General features: G+C 45.8%; 1 protein-coding gene across 1 annotated transcript in view; it reads left to right on the forward strand.

The window, feature by feature from the left end:
* Ldh (Lactate dehydrogenase) overlaps positions 1–17500 on the forward strand; it is a 213609-nt gene that overhangs the window by 23469 nt on the left and 172640 nt on the right. The window lies entirely within an intron of this gene.

Raw genomic sequence — 17500 nt, forward strand, 5'->3', positions numbered from 1 at the left:
ATTCAGGTGGGATAAAAGTGGACAATATAAAACAGATACGAGGAGGGGCAAGAAACACAGATAGCTAAGAGGAAACACAGGTAGGAAATAGGGGAAGAAACACAGGTAGGGGAGGAAACACGTGTTTAGGGAAGGGGGGGGGGGGGAAGAAACACAGGTAAAGGCAGGATCAAGAAACACAGCTGCTTTAAGCTGACACAGAACTGTGGTTGAAGAGTTAGGGTTACAAAGCTTCAACTTACCAAGCTGTATACCCAAAAATCACACAACCCTTCAGAGTTGAGCCCCAAGACCTCCCTCCACGTCAACTCTCACCTTCCTCTTGTGTTTAGAGAGAAGCGAGATTTTGATGATCAAATTTAAGGATACTAGTTGTTTAAGGGTGAAGTTTTTGCGTGGGTGTGTGTGAGGAGGTAGATGGAGTGTGAGGTGCTAGACATGTGCCCTCATATCTACGTCATATCCTTGTCTATTTCTATGACTGAGAAAAAGTGAGAACAAGAAGCTGCCAATCACAGGGCTCTCAGTCATCAACACAGCCTTATGTGCCATTCTCAAGAACATCACTCCATTAGCGGGTCATTCATTCCAAGACTGACTCAGTCTTTGTACCCTATCTGCTCAACACGAGGAAGGGTCCAGACATCAAGCCTACCGATCCTATGAAGACTGAGGCCGTCGGCTCCTGGCCCGCCCTCTTCCTTATATGATTGAAACGTTAAAGACAGTTTTCTTAAGATAAACTTACATCTTGTGACTGATACCGAGAACAGGGAAGTGAAGAACTCCTCTGGCTTGTTCAGCTTGGTCGTCTACCAGACCCCCCCTGCTCCTTGGTCTACCAGAACCCCTGCTCCTTGGTCTACCAGAACCCCTGCTCCTTGGTCTACCAGAACCCCTGCTCCTTGGTCTACCAGACATCTACACAAGTCAAAATGACCAATCAGAGCACAAACATTCAAGAGCATCAGAATAAACCACACTGCAGAAAGACCCACACGAGGCAGTTCCTATTTACATCCACCTAAACTCATCCACATATATGTCAATTATGTTACCCGGTATTTTGTTCTATAGATCAACTACCCTATTAAATTCCAAGCCAGTATTTACCCAGGTCTTTGCTGAATCTACACTTATCCAATTTATATCCATTGTTCGATTTTGTGTTTGTATATTTAACACCTATTAATACCTCATTTTGTTGTACCATTTTTATCCATTTGTGTACCACAACCATGAGACACGCACACAAGAGACACCCACACACACAGTCACACACACAGAATCGAGACACACACACAGATATACTGACCCCTGGCTTACTTTAACTAATATTCAGAGATCTAAATCACTTTAGTGCTATCCTATCTACTTCAGAAGCGGCAGTCGTCGATATATTCACCACGAGACCAATATATATATATCACCACGAGATATATTCACCAAACGGTCGCAAGACAATGCCCGTCGATATATTTGGAAAGCGGTCATCTGGCCGGGCTGTATAGCGCGCTCAGCTGATGAATGGATGCTAAAAATGCTCCAGCTTTGCGATGTAGGGCAATTCATCCTGTTGTATCACCTTTGATGACATCTCCTTCAGGATTATGTTGATAAAGGGCTTCTACATCAGAAGGTTTTCCACCTCAGCGGTCTGGGGCTGATGTGTTCTTTTGTGAGGCTCAAGAGTGGTGGCGCTCTTGGAGGAGGAGTTGTGGAGGAAGAGGGCCAAGAGTGGTGGCACTCTTGGAGGAGTTGTGGAGGAAGAGGGCCAAGAGTCATGGCACTCCTGGAGGAGGAGTTGTGGAGGAAGAGGGCCAAGAGTCATGGCACTCTTGGAGGAGGAGTTGTGGAGGAAGAGGGCCAAGAGTGATGGCACTCTTGGAGGAGGAGTTTGTGGAGGAAGAGGGCCAAGAGTGATGGCACTCTTGGAGGAGGAGTTGTGGAGGAAGAGGGCAAGGGTGGTGGCACTCTTGGAGGAGGCGTTGTGGAGGAGTATACAAACAACTATCAACAAACAACGGGTACCTGTTGGTGTGTGAGGTATTTAAATGACTTCACAAACTATATACTGCAAACAACAGCCTTATATAATTGGTCTACATTTCCTTATTGTTTTTCTGACTGGTCGAGTCTTGATGGGTTTATTTCACACGGTAACATTAGTCTTAATAAATATATATATATAAATATATATAAAATATATATATATATATATATATATATATATATATATATATATATATATATATATATATATATATATATACACACCACAAGTGCCTCGCTCTGACTCAACTGGGTTGCTTTATAAACAGTAATAACAAAACTATTCAGACACGAATGACACAAACGTGATGTATATCACGTTAGTGTATAGCTGTGATTCGAACAGAGGTCGTCAAGGAAGCACTGTTCGAGAAATGTTCGCATGTCATTGTGAGTCGTGTGTAAAGCATTTATCATTCATAGAGGGTTTGGCGGCTGTTTGGCATGAACATCTGTCGTCTGCTGGAGCTGCACCTCTCTGGTTCCTCTACGTGCTGCACACACCAATAATTGACCCGTCCTCGTCCATAAAGGCCAAATGCTCGTTAATCCAGCCGCCAAACCCCCTGTTTATGAATGATAAATGATTTACTCACGGCTCACAGCTAATGACGTACGAATATTTCTCGAACGGTGCTTCGCTGACGAACCCTGTTCGAATCCCTCTAAAGCTTCACCAACGTACTAAAAACACCAATAATTACAAACAAAGCCAAAACGCCTAACCTATGTCTAAATACGCACAATATACTAATATACATATAATACTTTGATTTATATTTGAGAAAATTTCTAGTTCGAATGAACAACACGTTAACACTGATGAATGCGTCCTTGGGGTCGGACGCTGGATGGAATGAAGCCAATCTTATCATCAGCTTGGCTTGAATTGTTTTTAACTAATACTTCGCATTTTTTTTTCGAATTAGTGTATTCCGTCAAAAAATGCGTCGTATTAGGTGTGAAGACGGATCTTCCCCCCTCCCCCCCACCAGAGCACGCCCCCCCCTCCCCGTGTACGCCCCCCCCCCTCCCTTGCAACGTCTGCAACCATTACTCATGTGATGAAGCAAGACTGGGGCGTCAAGGATGCTTACCCTCATCTTCTGTAATCCTCTTGAGAGGTTGCCATGGTAACCAATGCTAATTACCCTCTCGGTGAATCTATGTTATATTTTCCCTGTCGTCCTCATGTGTCGCTGCATGTTGGTATGTTGACAACATACCGGGGGGGGAGGTGAGCATGTTGCCCCCATGATAATGCAATATCACCTCTCAACACTGCAAAAGGTGTGCAATGAATGATTATATTAATATATCTCTTTAGTCTTGCACGCCATTGTAGGTTATTGCCAGACTAACAAAAATCGAAATATAAAAAATATTGGCTTTTGGAAAACTTTAGAAAATATCAATAAGGTTTATTGGCCGCTGTAATAAGGTTGTTGGAGACAACCTTGCAACACTGGTCCTTATACTTATCACTACTTATTACTCTGGAATAAAAGCTCTAGAAGTAATACTTATTCAGAGTTTCGGTGCTTCGTTGAAGAACTATCAACCTAACTCAGCAATTATCATTTGCATTATATAAGCCTCATCCTGCAAGATTCAAGCCTACGCTCCTAATTTTGTTTTCCTTCATTTGCAATTCTTCTTAACGTTACGTTGTAGTCACCAGCGGCCAGCAGCTGTGAGCATGAGGCGCCTGGCAACTGTCCTACACAGAGAACATTGAGGTCTTATCCCCCCCCCTGTTTCGTGTAGTATTCTGAATTTAGAGCCAACACCGTATTACAAAATCTCACACCTTTAGATAGGCTCAGACTTTGAAACTGAAGTGAATGGTTATGAAAAACGCTGCAGGAACAATGGTATTTTAGTACAATATATCAATTGTAGCATTGTAAACAATTAAACTCAACAAAGGGGAAACTGTACAAGGGCAAATCTCAACACCAAGATACCTTTATATCTGCTGGAACGCTCCTATATGTCTGCTGGAATGCTCTTCTATATCTGCTGGAACGCTCCTATATGTCTGCTGGAATACTCTTCTGTATTTGCTGGAACGCTCCTATATGTCTGCTGGAATGCTCTTGTAAAACAGCCGTAAAGCTCCTCAAAAATTGCCAAAATGCTTCTGCCAAACTGCAGCAACGCACTCCAGAACTATGTCCACATGACAGTGTCGTTCCTGTGACTGCCGTTACTGTTCTAAAGCTTCAGCAACAGCTTCTACAACAGCTTCAGCTTCACCAACAATACTGTAAGAGAATGCATGTGTGTGTGTGTGTGTGTGTGTGTGTGTGTGTGTGTGTGTGTGTGTGTGTGTGTGTGTGTGTGTGTGTGTGTATTCCCCTAGTTGTGCTTGCGGAGATTGAGCTTTGGCTCTTTGGTCCCGCCTCTCAACAGTCAGTCACCTGGTGTACAGGTTCCCGAGTCTATTGGCCTCTATCATACCTACATGTGTGTGTGTGTGTGTGTGTGTGTGTGTGTGTGTGTGTGTGTGTGTGGGTGTGTGCGTGTATGCGTGTATGCGTGTGTGTGTGTGTGTGTGTGTGTGTGTGTGTGTGTGTGTGTATGCGTGTGTGTGCGTGTGCGTGTGCGTGTGTGTGTGTGTGTGTGTGTGTGTGTGTGTGTGTGTGTGTGTATGCGTGTGTGTGCGTGTGCGTGTGCGTGTGTGTGTGTGTGTGTGTGTGTGTGTGTGTGTGTGTGTGTGTGTATAAGAATAGCGAGCGAGCATCAGTATACCAGTATGCACTTAGATATATAAACCACATGTGTTGATGTTGGCGTGTACCGCAGGTGTGTGTGGGGCCGAGATGCCGGCGCCATGATCACGGCTGTACCACGCTCTTCACTTATCTTTATAGGGTGTATATGGGCACCTACACACACACACACACACACACACACACACACACACACACACACACACACACACACACACACACAGACACAGACACAGACACACACACACACACACACACACACACACACACACACACACACACGAAGTCATAGATTTCAACTAGCTAAACACAGATGCCGAAGAAATATAAGAAAATTCACTTTCGCAAACAGAGTGGTAGACGGTTGGAACAAGTTAGGTGAGAAGGTGGTAGAGGCCAAGACCGTCAGTAGTTTCAAAGCGTTATATGACAAAAAGTGCTGGGAAGACGGGACACCACGAGCGTAGCTCTCATCCTGTAACTACACTTAGGTAATTACACATCATTGTGTGTACTTACCTACTGTCTTTACTACCTGTCCTACCTATCTGTCTACCTACCTGTCTTTAACTCTCTCCCCCCCCTCTCCCCCATTTCTAATGAGACCTTCCTCATATTTGACAAAATGTGGCAATTTCTGTACCTATATACAAGACAGGAGAAAGACAGCGGGCACTGAACTACAGGCCGGTATCACTAACATGTATTCCTTGTAAGATATTAGAGACTAAGTCAAAGAAGGCTTACCCATCATTTAGAACATATAAATTATATTTACAAGAATCAACATGGATTCAGCAAAGAAGAATGTTACTTGACCTTCCTTGGCAGACTGCCATTTTCCTGGACTGCCAGAAAGCTTTTGACACTGTTCCTCACAAGTGACTCCTAGTCAAACTCAAAAAAATAATTAGAATAGGAAGTGGAGTACCTCAAAGTATACTCAGAGTACCTAATATATATGTAAATTCTTATCCATGTTTGCTAACTTTACTAAGCTAATGATGCGAATCGGAACTAGGGAGGACTGCAGTAGAGTACAAGATGAACCAGTCTCCAGAGATAGTCTGAGAAATGGCTACTAGACTCTAACCCTGACAAATACAAGGTCAGGAGGATAGGAGTTGGAGCAAGAAGACCTCACATACAGTACAGGATGATGAGACGGCACATGCCAACTTCCGAAGACTTAGGAATGGACATAACCCAAGACTTAACACCAGAGGCGCTACCAGCAGGATAACAAGGACACAAGATAACCTCCAGATAACCACATGCCATATTGGCAAACCTCCGGGTATAAGAACATAAGAACAAAGGTAACTGCAGCAGGCCTCTTGGCCCATACGAGGCAGCTCCTATCTATATCCACCCAATCCCACTCAGTAGGATTGGGTATCTTTCAGCAACTTGAACAAAGATCCCTTCCGAGCGCTGCATACATCCTTCGTGAGACCTATTATTGAGTATGCTGCCCCAGCATGGAACCCCAACCTAGAGAAACACAAAAGGTACGATAACACCCAAAAATATGCTAGAAGGCTCGTTCCAGAGTTAAGGGGACTGAGCTATGAAGAAAGACTGAAGACTAATCTTGCTACACTTGAGGAAAAAGAGCGGGGCAGACATTATAACGACATACAAGATACTAAAGGGGATTGACAAAGTAGATATAGAGGCAATATTCAAGTTAAAGAACAGTGGACCGAGATGCCACAACTGGAAACACAGATGAGCCACAGGGATACTACAAAGTACTTTTCCATTCCAAGAGTCGTAAATATGTGGAATGGACTAGATGAGCAGCAGCAGCTATAAGAGCAGCAGCAGCAGCAGCAGCTATAAGAGCAGCAGCAGCAGCAGCAGCAGCAGCTATAAGAGCAGCAGCAGCAGCAGCTATAAGAGCAGCAGCAGCAGCAGCAGCAGCTAAAAGAGCAGCAGCAGCAGCAGCAGCAGCAGCAGCAGCTATAAGAGCAGCAGCAGCAGCAGCTATAAGAGCAGCAGCAGCAGCAGCTATAAGAGCAGCAACAGCAGCAGCAGCAGCAGCTATAAGAGCAGCAGCAGCTATAAGAGCAGCAGCAGCAGCAGCAGCTATAAGAGCAGCAGCAGCAGCAGCAGCTATAAGAGCAGCAGCAGCAGCAGCAGCTATAAGAGCAGCAGCAGCAGCAGCAGCTATAAGAGCAGCAGCAGCAGCAGCAGCTATAAGAGCAGCAGCAGCAGCAGCAGCTATAAGAGCAGCAGCAGCAGCAGCTATAAGAGCAGCAGCAGCTATAAGAGTAGCAGCAGCAGCAGCTATAGGAGCAGCAGCACCACCTACCTTATGTTGCCCCCACCTACGCTATGTTGCTCCCACCTACGCTATGTTGCCCCCACCTACGCTATGTTGCCCCCACCTACCTTATGTTGCCCCCCCCCCACCTACGCTATGTTGCTCCCACCTACGCTATGTTGCCCCCACCTACGCTATGTTGCCCCCCACCTACCTTATGTTGCCCCCCCCACCTACGCTATGTTGCCCCCACCTACGCTATGTTGCTCCCACTTACGCTACCCACAAGTCATAATATAACTCGGTTAAACAGACCTACCTCCTCATCGTAGAATTTTTCTCCTTCGTCCCCCATGTTGACCAGGTGTCGGAGGCTTTAAAGAAAACGGTGGCCAGGTGTCGGAGGCTTCAAAGAAAACGGTGGCCAGGTGTTTGAGGCTTCAAAGAAAACGGTAGCCAGGTGTTGGAGGCTTCAAAGAAAACGGTGACCAGGTGTCGGAGGCTTCAAAGAAAACGGTGGCCAGGTGTTGGAGGCTTCAAAGAAAACGGTGGCCAGGTGTCGGAGGCTTCAAAGAAAACGGTGGCCAGGTGTCGGAGGCTTCAAAGAAAACGGTAGCCAGGTGTCGGAGGCTTCAAAGAAAACGGTGGCCAGGTGTCGGAGGCTTCAAAGAAAACGGTGGCCAGGTGTCGGAGGCTTCAAGGAAAATTGTAGACGGATACTAATTGTTCGAGATCACCTTAATAAGTTTTAATTCCGTATTTCGTTCTATGTTAAAGAATAATTCTAATAATCAACGAAAACTCAATTATAATAATTGTATCATAAATTAAAACCCAAATGTTTCACACACCACATTCAGACACATTTTCACCGTAGGTAAAACTGATATCTTTTTTTTCCCCTCTATTAAGAGATATATAGTATTAAGATGACTTGTTTCTCTGTCATGTCAGGTCTCGCTACACCATCGCACCTCCACCTTCATGTCAATCCATATTTTGTTTTCGAATCGGATCTAAAACATATTTACTTTTTCAGCGTAGATCTCAACTGCTGAAAATGTGTTGATAACACACGAGTCCTGTTTTGCCGGGCGACAAAAAGCCAGGTGGGAACCGACGCCTCCGGGACAAGCCGCTGACACGGGTACACAGTTGAGGTAGAGGGGGTAGTGGTGGTGTGGGTGCACGTGTGGTGCAGGCCGCGGTGGTAGTGGTGGTGGTGCGAGGTGGTTGTGGTGATGGTGGTGGAGTGGTGGTGGTGGTGGTGGTGATGATGTGGAGGCGCGGGCGGGTAGGAGCGGCCGCGGACCTGCCTGCCGTGTGACTGAACCAGCCAGGGAGGGAGGGAGAGGTTGGCAGCGCAAGAGGCCCACAGAAAAAGCCAGGACGGCACGCGCAGGGGAGACTCGGCGAGGCAGGCTGGCTGGCTACAGGGGGGCCAGGCGCAGGCCGCAGGCCCCTTGTGTAGCTTGATCTATTCCTTCCCCTCTCTCACCCTACCCCCCTACCTGCTCCTCTCACCACTGCTTGCTCACCTACCGCCACCACCACCATCCTTCCCCCCCTCACTGCCTTGCGCACCTGTCCCTACCACTCCACCTGTTTGTATGCACGGTATGGGGGAAACTGGTCACAACTGCATTTCTTCTTTGTAAACGCACATTAATGACACTATTGTAAAAACTCACCTGGAACTCTGTTTATGTAGCACAGACGTAAATCTGTGTATTTATGTTAGGTTAGGTTAGCATTTTATAAGCACTACAATCACCTTCTGCGGCTGATTGTTCAATAAATCACTGAATTATATATTTAACAGATGTGTAACCCTGTCCACGGAGAACACAAGAAAATGTATATATATGCTATTTACCTGATTGTATATATGCTGTGTATATAGTAGGTCACCGGATTTCTATTGCAATTAATGAAAGTAGAGATGAAACTAACACATTCCAACTCCGAGAATGGGATACTAAAAGATGAAACTAACACATTCCAACTTATCATTTGTTGAAGTGTATTGATGAACGCCAGCAGGTAAGAGGAGAGTTTGTGGAACTGATGCCAATAAAAGTGTCCATAACAAAGGTGATGACATCTTTGAGTTTAGCGTGAGCGCTGAACATTGTAAGACTTTATTGAACACCAGCTGCGAGTGTTATCTTCTTGAGAGGTTATCTTGAGATGATTTCGGGGCTTTTTAGTGTCCCCGCGGCCCGGTCCTCCACCCCCCAGGAAGCAGCCCGTGACAGCTGACTAACACCCAGGTACCTATTTTACTGCTAGGTAACAGGGGCATAGGGTGAAAGAAACTCTGCCCATTGTTTCTCGCCGGCGCCTGGGATTCGAACCCAGGACCACAGGATCACAAGTCCAGCGTGCTGTCCGCTCGGCCGACCGGCTCCCAGCGTAGCTACAGCTGGAGCACCGCAGATGATGAATAGAAAGCTGGAAGGAAGGGAACGCTAGCTGCGAACCCCTACCACTAAATTCTAAATATTCCATTGCATTATTCATAGAGAAATCTCGTGGACAAAAATATTGCAACTGTATGGCATGGATGTTGCCACAGAGACCAGACTTTATTCCAACACCAAGGCCTAACAGCTTCTGGTTTGTTTAAGAAACTGAGAGACCTCACAGACAGCTGTATCACGCATGCTTAATTACGAGAGCTGAAATGAGCAGCTGTATAGAACTGCAATGTGGCATACAGAATCTTGGGTTTCAAGAAAGGAAAGGATCTGCACGAACATAAAGATAATGAATGGGGTTCTAGATCCAGCTTTCATAGTTGATACCGCATATGATTTACGTTATCTCCAAACAAAAGTACCCAACCACTTGGGCTGGACGGTAGTACGACGGTCTCGCTTCGTGCATGTCAGCGTTCAAAAAATCCCCGACCGTTCAAATAGTTGGGCACCATTCCTTTCCCCCCGTCCCATCGCGAATCCTTATCCTGACCCCTTCCAAGTGTCGTATTGACTTGGTGCTTTCCCCTTATAAGTCCCTCCCTCCCTCCAAACAAAGATGCAAGGACAATTAGTGAAAAAGTTGTATGCCTGTTTTCGTGTCAATGATACATAACAGCCTTTTGAAGACGACTTGTGTAGAGTAATATTACGGCTATTGCAGCCCCAACAAGACCTGCCTCGGCGTCGTGGTCACGCCTCCACCCAGAAGCACTCTCGCTAGATTTGTAAGTTAAGAAACGAACTTCACGAAAGATCTACAGACTTTCAACGGCTCGAGTTTGAGTTCTGATCTTATCTTGAGATGATTTCAGGGCTTAGCGTCCCGGGGCCCGGTCCTCGACCAGGCCTCCTTTTTGTTACAAACCTCCAGGAAGCAGTCCGTAGCAGCTGGCTAACTCCCAGGTACCTATTTACTGCTAGGTATCAGAGGCATCAGGGTGAAACTTTTTGCCCATTTTGTCTCTGCCTCCACTAGGGATTTAACCCGGAACCTCAGGACTACGAATCCGAAGCGCTGTCCACCCAGGTGTTAGGCGACAGGTGGAACATTTTATCAACTGGAACAATGATCAGGCGTGGAAGGAAATACGTCTGAACAGCTCTCTTTCTAATGAACATTACAAAATTTCGGCTTCGTTTTCAACTTACTGACACACTACTCAATTCAATACTCTAAGAGTTGTTGACCAGACCACACACTAGAAGGTGAAGGGACGACGACGTTTCGGTCTGTCCTGGACCATTCTCAAGTCGATTGAGAATGTCGACAATCGACTTGAGAATGGTCCAGGACGGACCGAAACGTCGTCGTCCCTTCACCTTCTAGTGTGTGGTCTGGTCAACATACTTTAGCCACGTTATTGTGATTCATCGCCTGCTCTAAGAGTGTTGTAGCCGAGTGATTCGTTCCAAACAATACACTGTGCCAGAACATGAGGTGCCAAGCGTCAGGAAGCACATATACCAGGCAGTAATGTAAATATTATTTTCTTATTTTTTCCTTTACAAGTGCTTCACTCTTGCCCCTGGAGAGGAAAGGTCCGCCTCGCCATGGCTCGCGTCATGGAGAATAATAAGAATTCTGGCCCGCCATATAAATGAGCTTGGCACCTGTCTCCCGGAGGCCACAGGACACAACACTGTCTGCTAACCGACTTTAAAACCTCCCAGGCCAGCCTAACCTCACACAATACCTCCTAACCCACGATACAGGCACTTGACAATCGGAAACAAAGAGCTTTGTCGAATTTACCAGCTCATGAGTCTATGCTCGTTACCCCTACTAGAAGGTCTGTCGAAGCCCTCTTTCTCTTGTCATTGTCATTTAGCCCTCCTGACTGTCATTCCCAGAGGTATTGACTCTGGTGTTGATCCTTCCGCCGTGTTGGACTGTGTCGAGGCGACCACGCTGGCTCCCCATCACCCTTGACAGGTGTGGATACTCTCTTAAGGGTTCGAGACCCTCCCGGATGGCTGCCAGTGACCTCGTCCCTCTCCTCTTCTCGGATCACAGTTGAACTTGCCCTCCCTCACTGCCCTTGACGCCCACACCACCTGGCAGCTTTCATTCAAGCTCCAATCACGAAACAATCTTCCTAATTGCTAAACTAAGCTTATCAACGTAGCGGCAATCTCATGCCAACCCACGTACATACCAATCAGGGAAATGAAGCTTCAACCCTTGGAGTCTGCGTCCCCCCCCCCACTCTCCCCCCCCCCCCTCGTAACTCGGCCCGCTTATTTGGGTGAATATTCCATAGCTTCTCCGATCAGGGAATATTATTAAGACCATTTGGGATATTACGTAAATAGTCCGTTGCGTTCTATTTCAGCAATCTGTTTTGATTTGGCAGTTAGAGAGATCAGCAGATTAACCGGAAAGCATCCGGTTCCCTGACGACGCTCTCTCTTCACAATTACCTTACCTTGACTATGGTAAACAATCGGGTACACTCACACAGGACAATTCTTTGGATCGTGTCCTTAGCTCTTTCCCAAATAAAATCTTATTCCATCAATCAGCGATGAAATCATTTCTACCCAAAACATCAATCATCTCCCCGTCTCATGACGACATCTTGCTCTGAGCACCATTGGGTCCCCTCCCCCCCCCTCACTGAGCAAAGGTGTACACCTTTGACACCTCGGACAAGACCACTGCAGAGAGAGAGAACCAGACACACACACGCAGGAATTATTGATATCAAGAAAAGCCTCGCTCCCTTAGACGCGAGAGTCAAATGAAATGACAAGAATACAGAAGGTCCAGATTCTGACTTGATGACAGAAACTTTCAGATAGAAGGTCCAAACAACCTGAAACGATGACAGACAAGCAGCTATTGTGGGACTCCAACTGTGGCCACGCAGATTACAGTCTACATTACAGCTCAATGTACCTAGTTTGTACCTGAAGAGGGTCCTAGGAGTTTTTCTACTCTCAAAGTCCGGACTTCTGATGTTCACAGTGTGACGATGGCATCCCAGCTCTTCACCGGCTCTATTTTGTATTTCCTGGCATATAGTTCGTTCCAGTGTGATGTTATTTTACTCTACAAATTTGGGACTTAACCTTCATCCAGTATTTTCCTTGTATATATTATGTGATACCTCTCATCTCCTTTCCAGGGAGTACATTTTGAGAGCTTCGAGACGGAGGCAATACTTTAGGCGCTTTATCGTGTCTACTCTATCGCCCTACTTTACCTGTTATTCCTACTGTTTTCATTCTCTACTCTATGGTCACATTTATCACATGTTTTTATAAAGTCAGTGTATACCACAACTACATTTTTTTTCTTTTTCTGCTTCCGTGATTTTGTCACGGCTTTCAAGAAACTGTGAAAAGCATGACCGTCACCGCTCTAAACCCAGGTTGACCTGGATTGTGGGCTGGAGGGGACTGTTCTTCATGAACCCGGGGACCCGACTCTTGATCCCGTTTCAGAACTTTTTCTTGTGCGGTCTTAGTGCGAATTTTTAGGTAATGCGTTGCTCCCTCTCCCTGTATAGGGATGCTATATTCAAGTGCCTCTGGCATCTTCCCTGTAACAAAGCTTTTCCTCCACACAACACTTGCAGTGCCTGTGCTACTGGCCCGTTACATTTCTTTATAAATATAGAATTCAACCAGTCTGGCCCCGGGGCTGAGTTATGTTGTCAATTTCTCTTTCAAACTCTTGCTGAGTTAGTGTTGAGAACAGTTATATTGTTTGGGGGGGGGGGGGGGTGGGGAGGGTTTGGATAGCATGGATAAATTAGCTATTCGGATCTGCCACTTTCATATTGTTTATTGGGATACTAAACATTCCCTTATACTGATCATTTAAATTATTTGTTTTGTTCGGATAGTACTGTTTGTTTAGCATTTACCTTATTGCTTTCCTACTGTAATGTAGACTACAGCCTACAATAACTCACTAAAGACAGGCTACACTCTACAATAACTCACTAAAGACAGGCTACATTCTACAATAACTCACTAAAGACAGGCTACAGCCGGAAACACAGACGACCAGACCAGCTCCAGGTCAACACACACGTACCTCCTGAAAAGAAAAACACAGAATATAATTAATCAAAGCATTAAACTACTTTTTCATTGTACCAAAAAAACCAAAATAATATGAATGCGTTGTGTGCTCTAATATTCAAATACATTTTAATTATTATTTACATCTTTATTGACAAAATTAACATGCAATTTTGCCTAATTGGAGTAATTGAGTTAGGTCTGATTTCAGTGAGGATGGGGTTCGTATTTCATCCTGTCCTCTCCCATAACGTACTCCATTTTGGCCTCAAAATTTCAAAGAGATAATAAATAGATAATAAAGAGATAATACATTATAACAGCGACTCTCAAACATTCACGTTTTCTATGTGTGGTCAATCGACTTGAGAATGGTCCAGGACGGACCGAAACGTCGTCGTCCCTTCACCTTCTAGTGTGTGGTCTGGTCATTATGTATGGTCGTTAGGTTAGGTGAGGGTGATTTAATACATCATTTTGTGTCCGTTGAGACAATTGGAGCAAGACAGAGGATCATGCGTGCAACAATAGGTGAAAAAATATAAGTTTGAACACGTGTATACATTTCATAAGTTTACACTCTACGTCACATATCACACAAGTTTTAATTTACAAATGTGTAAATGCACTTCTCTACTCTTCACTGCCACATAGTGAATGATTCATGAGAGTCATTTTGGAAATAATTTGAAATAAATTAATAATGGCATAAACGTTTTACTGGAATAAACTTATAGACTGTAAGTACCGAATTTGTCTATTTTGAAAGCTCAGCTCTACTAAATGTTCTATTTCGTTACTTGATACTTTTGGGCTTTTAGAACAAGCTGGACTATTTACTCCTAAAAGACCATCAATTATTAACTAATATTAGGCTACTTTTAATAAAAAAAAAATTCGCTACTGCTCAACCTGCTCAACTTAAGAAATTAAGTTGAATTTCCAGAGATAATGTGGCGCTATACACATGTTTGGATTTATTACCTACCAGACTGATAATACAAAACAAATACATTTGTTTGCTCCTAAACAAAGCATTTGTTTGGGAGCAAAGCTCTGCATGTACAGGGATTCTATGTAATCTACTACACAATTCTTTTACATCTCGTGACTTCACATGAAGGACAGTTAATGCGGAAAAGGGCAGCAAGTTTCTAAATTGAACAGTATCAGGGACTCCCAGAACATGGCACCGTGTACCTTGACGGTATCAGGGACTCCCAGAACATGGCACCGTATGCCTTGACAGTATCAGGGACTCCCAGAACATGGCACCGTATGCCTTGACAGTATCAGGGACTCCCAGAACATGGCACCGTGTACCTTGACGGTATCAGGGACTCCCAGAACATGGCACCGTATGCCTTGACAGTATCAGGGACTCCCAGAACATGGCACCGTGTACCTTGACGGTATCAGGGACTCCCAGAACATGGCACCGTGTACCTTGACGGTATCAGGGGACTCCCCATGCCACAAGGAGCTTCTGCGTCCCTATGAATGGTATCGTCACCGAAGACGACAGAGAGCATCACGATTTATTTTCACCACTGATAAGGAAATCAGCGCAATTGGCCATTCCGGAAGTTGCCATATTGCAATGCAAGATCTTAACGGTGAGACTGAGGAGACAATCACGTTAACGGCGCCTTGAGAATTGTTACGATATCGCCTCGAATGTTGTTACGATATCAGCCTTCTGCGGTAGACAGGCACTAGCGGAGTTGAATTGTCAAGTAGTTATTGCGCATAATGGGCTGACTTAAGTGAACGCGACAGCTCCATGTGTGTATAAAGTGAACGCGACAGCTCCATGTGTGTATTAAGTGAACGCGACAGCTCCATGTGTGTATTAAGTGAACGCGACAGCTCCATGTTGTATTAAGTGAACGCGACAGGTTCATGTGTGCATTAAGTGAACGCGACAGCTCCATGTTGTATTAAGTAAACGCGACAGGTTCATGTGTGCATTAAGTGAACGCGACAGCTCCATGTTGTATTAAGTGAACGCGACAGGTTCATGTGTGCATTAAGTGAACGCGACAGCTCCATGTTGTATTAAGTAAACGCGACAGGTTCATGTGTGCATTAAGTGAACGCGACAGCTCCATGTTGTATTAAGTGAACGCGACAGCTCCATGTGTGCATAAAGTGAACGCAACAGTTCCATGTGTGAATAAAGTGAACGCGACAGCTCCGTGTATGTGTATATTAGGTGTTTATTCAGACCAAAAGTGTATGGCGCGAGTGTATGTTGAGTAATGTTTGCTTAGTTGCTGAGGAGTTCGGTGCCAGCACCTTGGGTCTCTGAGGTGCTATGTAGTGTGTCCTAGAGACGTAGGTAGATTCTTCTCCGCTTTCCCTTCCTTCCTTCATTCCTTCCCTTTCATGTCCTTCTTTCTTTCTTTCCCTCCCTTCCTCCTTCCCTCCATCGCTCCGTCTAAATTCCTCTTTGTACCCTTGTTTCCAAGGCCGTCTCCGTCTCCCTCCCTCCCTCCCTCTCTCTCTCTCTCTCTCTCTCTCTCTCTCTCTCTCTCTCTCTCTCTCTCTCTCTCTCTCTCTCTCTCTCTCTCTCTTTACTGTCACCGTTGACTCCTTATACACTCTCTTCTCCTCTCTTCATTACCTACCGGACACACTCTGGCTCCTCCTTGAATTTCCGTTGATGAGCCACGACGCCTCCGGCTCTATTTCACCCCCTCTCTCCCCCTCACTGAAATATATTCTCCCTCTCCCCCATCTCTTTCACCCCCCCGAGACCCCTCCGCAGACTTTTGCGCGCGATCTGTGGTATATTTTAACACAGAAAGATTTCTCCACTTGCGCTTCGCGGCCTGAATTGGTTATTTAAGTTGCCGTGTCATTGTTGACCTGCGCACGACGACGCTCTTGCCACATCCCTTCACGCCAGGGATGTGGCAAGTTATCCTCCTCCTTGTTATCCTCTCCTCTTCTTTATCTTGCTACGTCTCTCTCTCTCTCTCTCTCTCTCTCAAGTCCTCGTCTCGAGAACCTATTCCCCCCCCCCCTCTCTAGCCCTCCCCCTTGGCCATACACCTCACAACAAGAATGGTGAGGAAAACATTGTACAAACATTGTACATTGCACATCGTTTGTGCCCAAACGGAGCCACACACCAGCGTCACACCATTAAACACACATGTACATACACTACAACCTGTACACCAGTAGATTGACGGTTGAGAGGCGGGACTAAAGAGCCAAAGCTCAACCCCCCCGGCAGGCACAACTAGTTGAGTACACACGCGAAAACTCCATTCCCCCTTATGCCCTTAACCACTTCAACCATAATTCCCCCTCACTCCTCTCCCTTACCACCCCCCCCCCCACCACATCATTCCCCTCTACCCCCCCCCCCCATCCTCGCGACTTCTAAAAGAGTGTTCAGCGCCAGCGATTGCCTGCGCTCCCTGGCGGCGGTGCTGGAGGCTACGGCCATTCACCGCCAGAGTGGGGACACTTCTTTAAGAAAAGTTGTTGACATATCTGGTCCAACCAGCGTGGCTGACTCGTGGTGCTGAGGGACCTCTAGTGTTGCTGGGAACCTCCCCCAAGTGTTGCTGGGTACCCCCCCCCCTAGTGTTGCTGGGAACCCCCCTTTTGTTGCTGGGGACCCCTAGTGGAGCTAGAGTCCCCTAATACTGCTGTTAGTGGTTATGGGAAGTGAACTAGACAGGCAACAGAGGCTCTTTCGGTCTGTATCAAAGAGATAGAAACGGTGAAGGGTCTCTCACTGTGCACTGCACTACTACCATGGCTGCTGCAGCTGCTGCTTGTATCGCCACCAGTATCACCACAACAACTGCTCTTAAAACAACCACTACTGCTTTTGCCAAAACAGCCAATTAGTGCCATGCTGTGAACCCATTTTACAATTTGGAGACGCTATATTGTCAATATTACAAGGC

Source organism: Procambarus clarkii, chromosome 48, assembly GCF_040958095.1.
Source record: "Procambarus clarkii isolate CNS0578487 chromosome 48, FALCON_Pclarkii_2.0, whole genome shotgun sequence".
NCBI classification, from domain to species: Eukaryota; Metazoa; Arthropoda; class Malacostraca; order Decapoda; family Cambaridae; genus Procambarus; species Procambarus clarkii.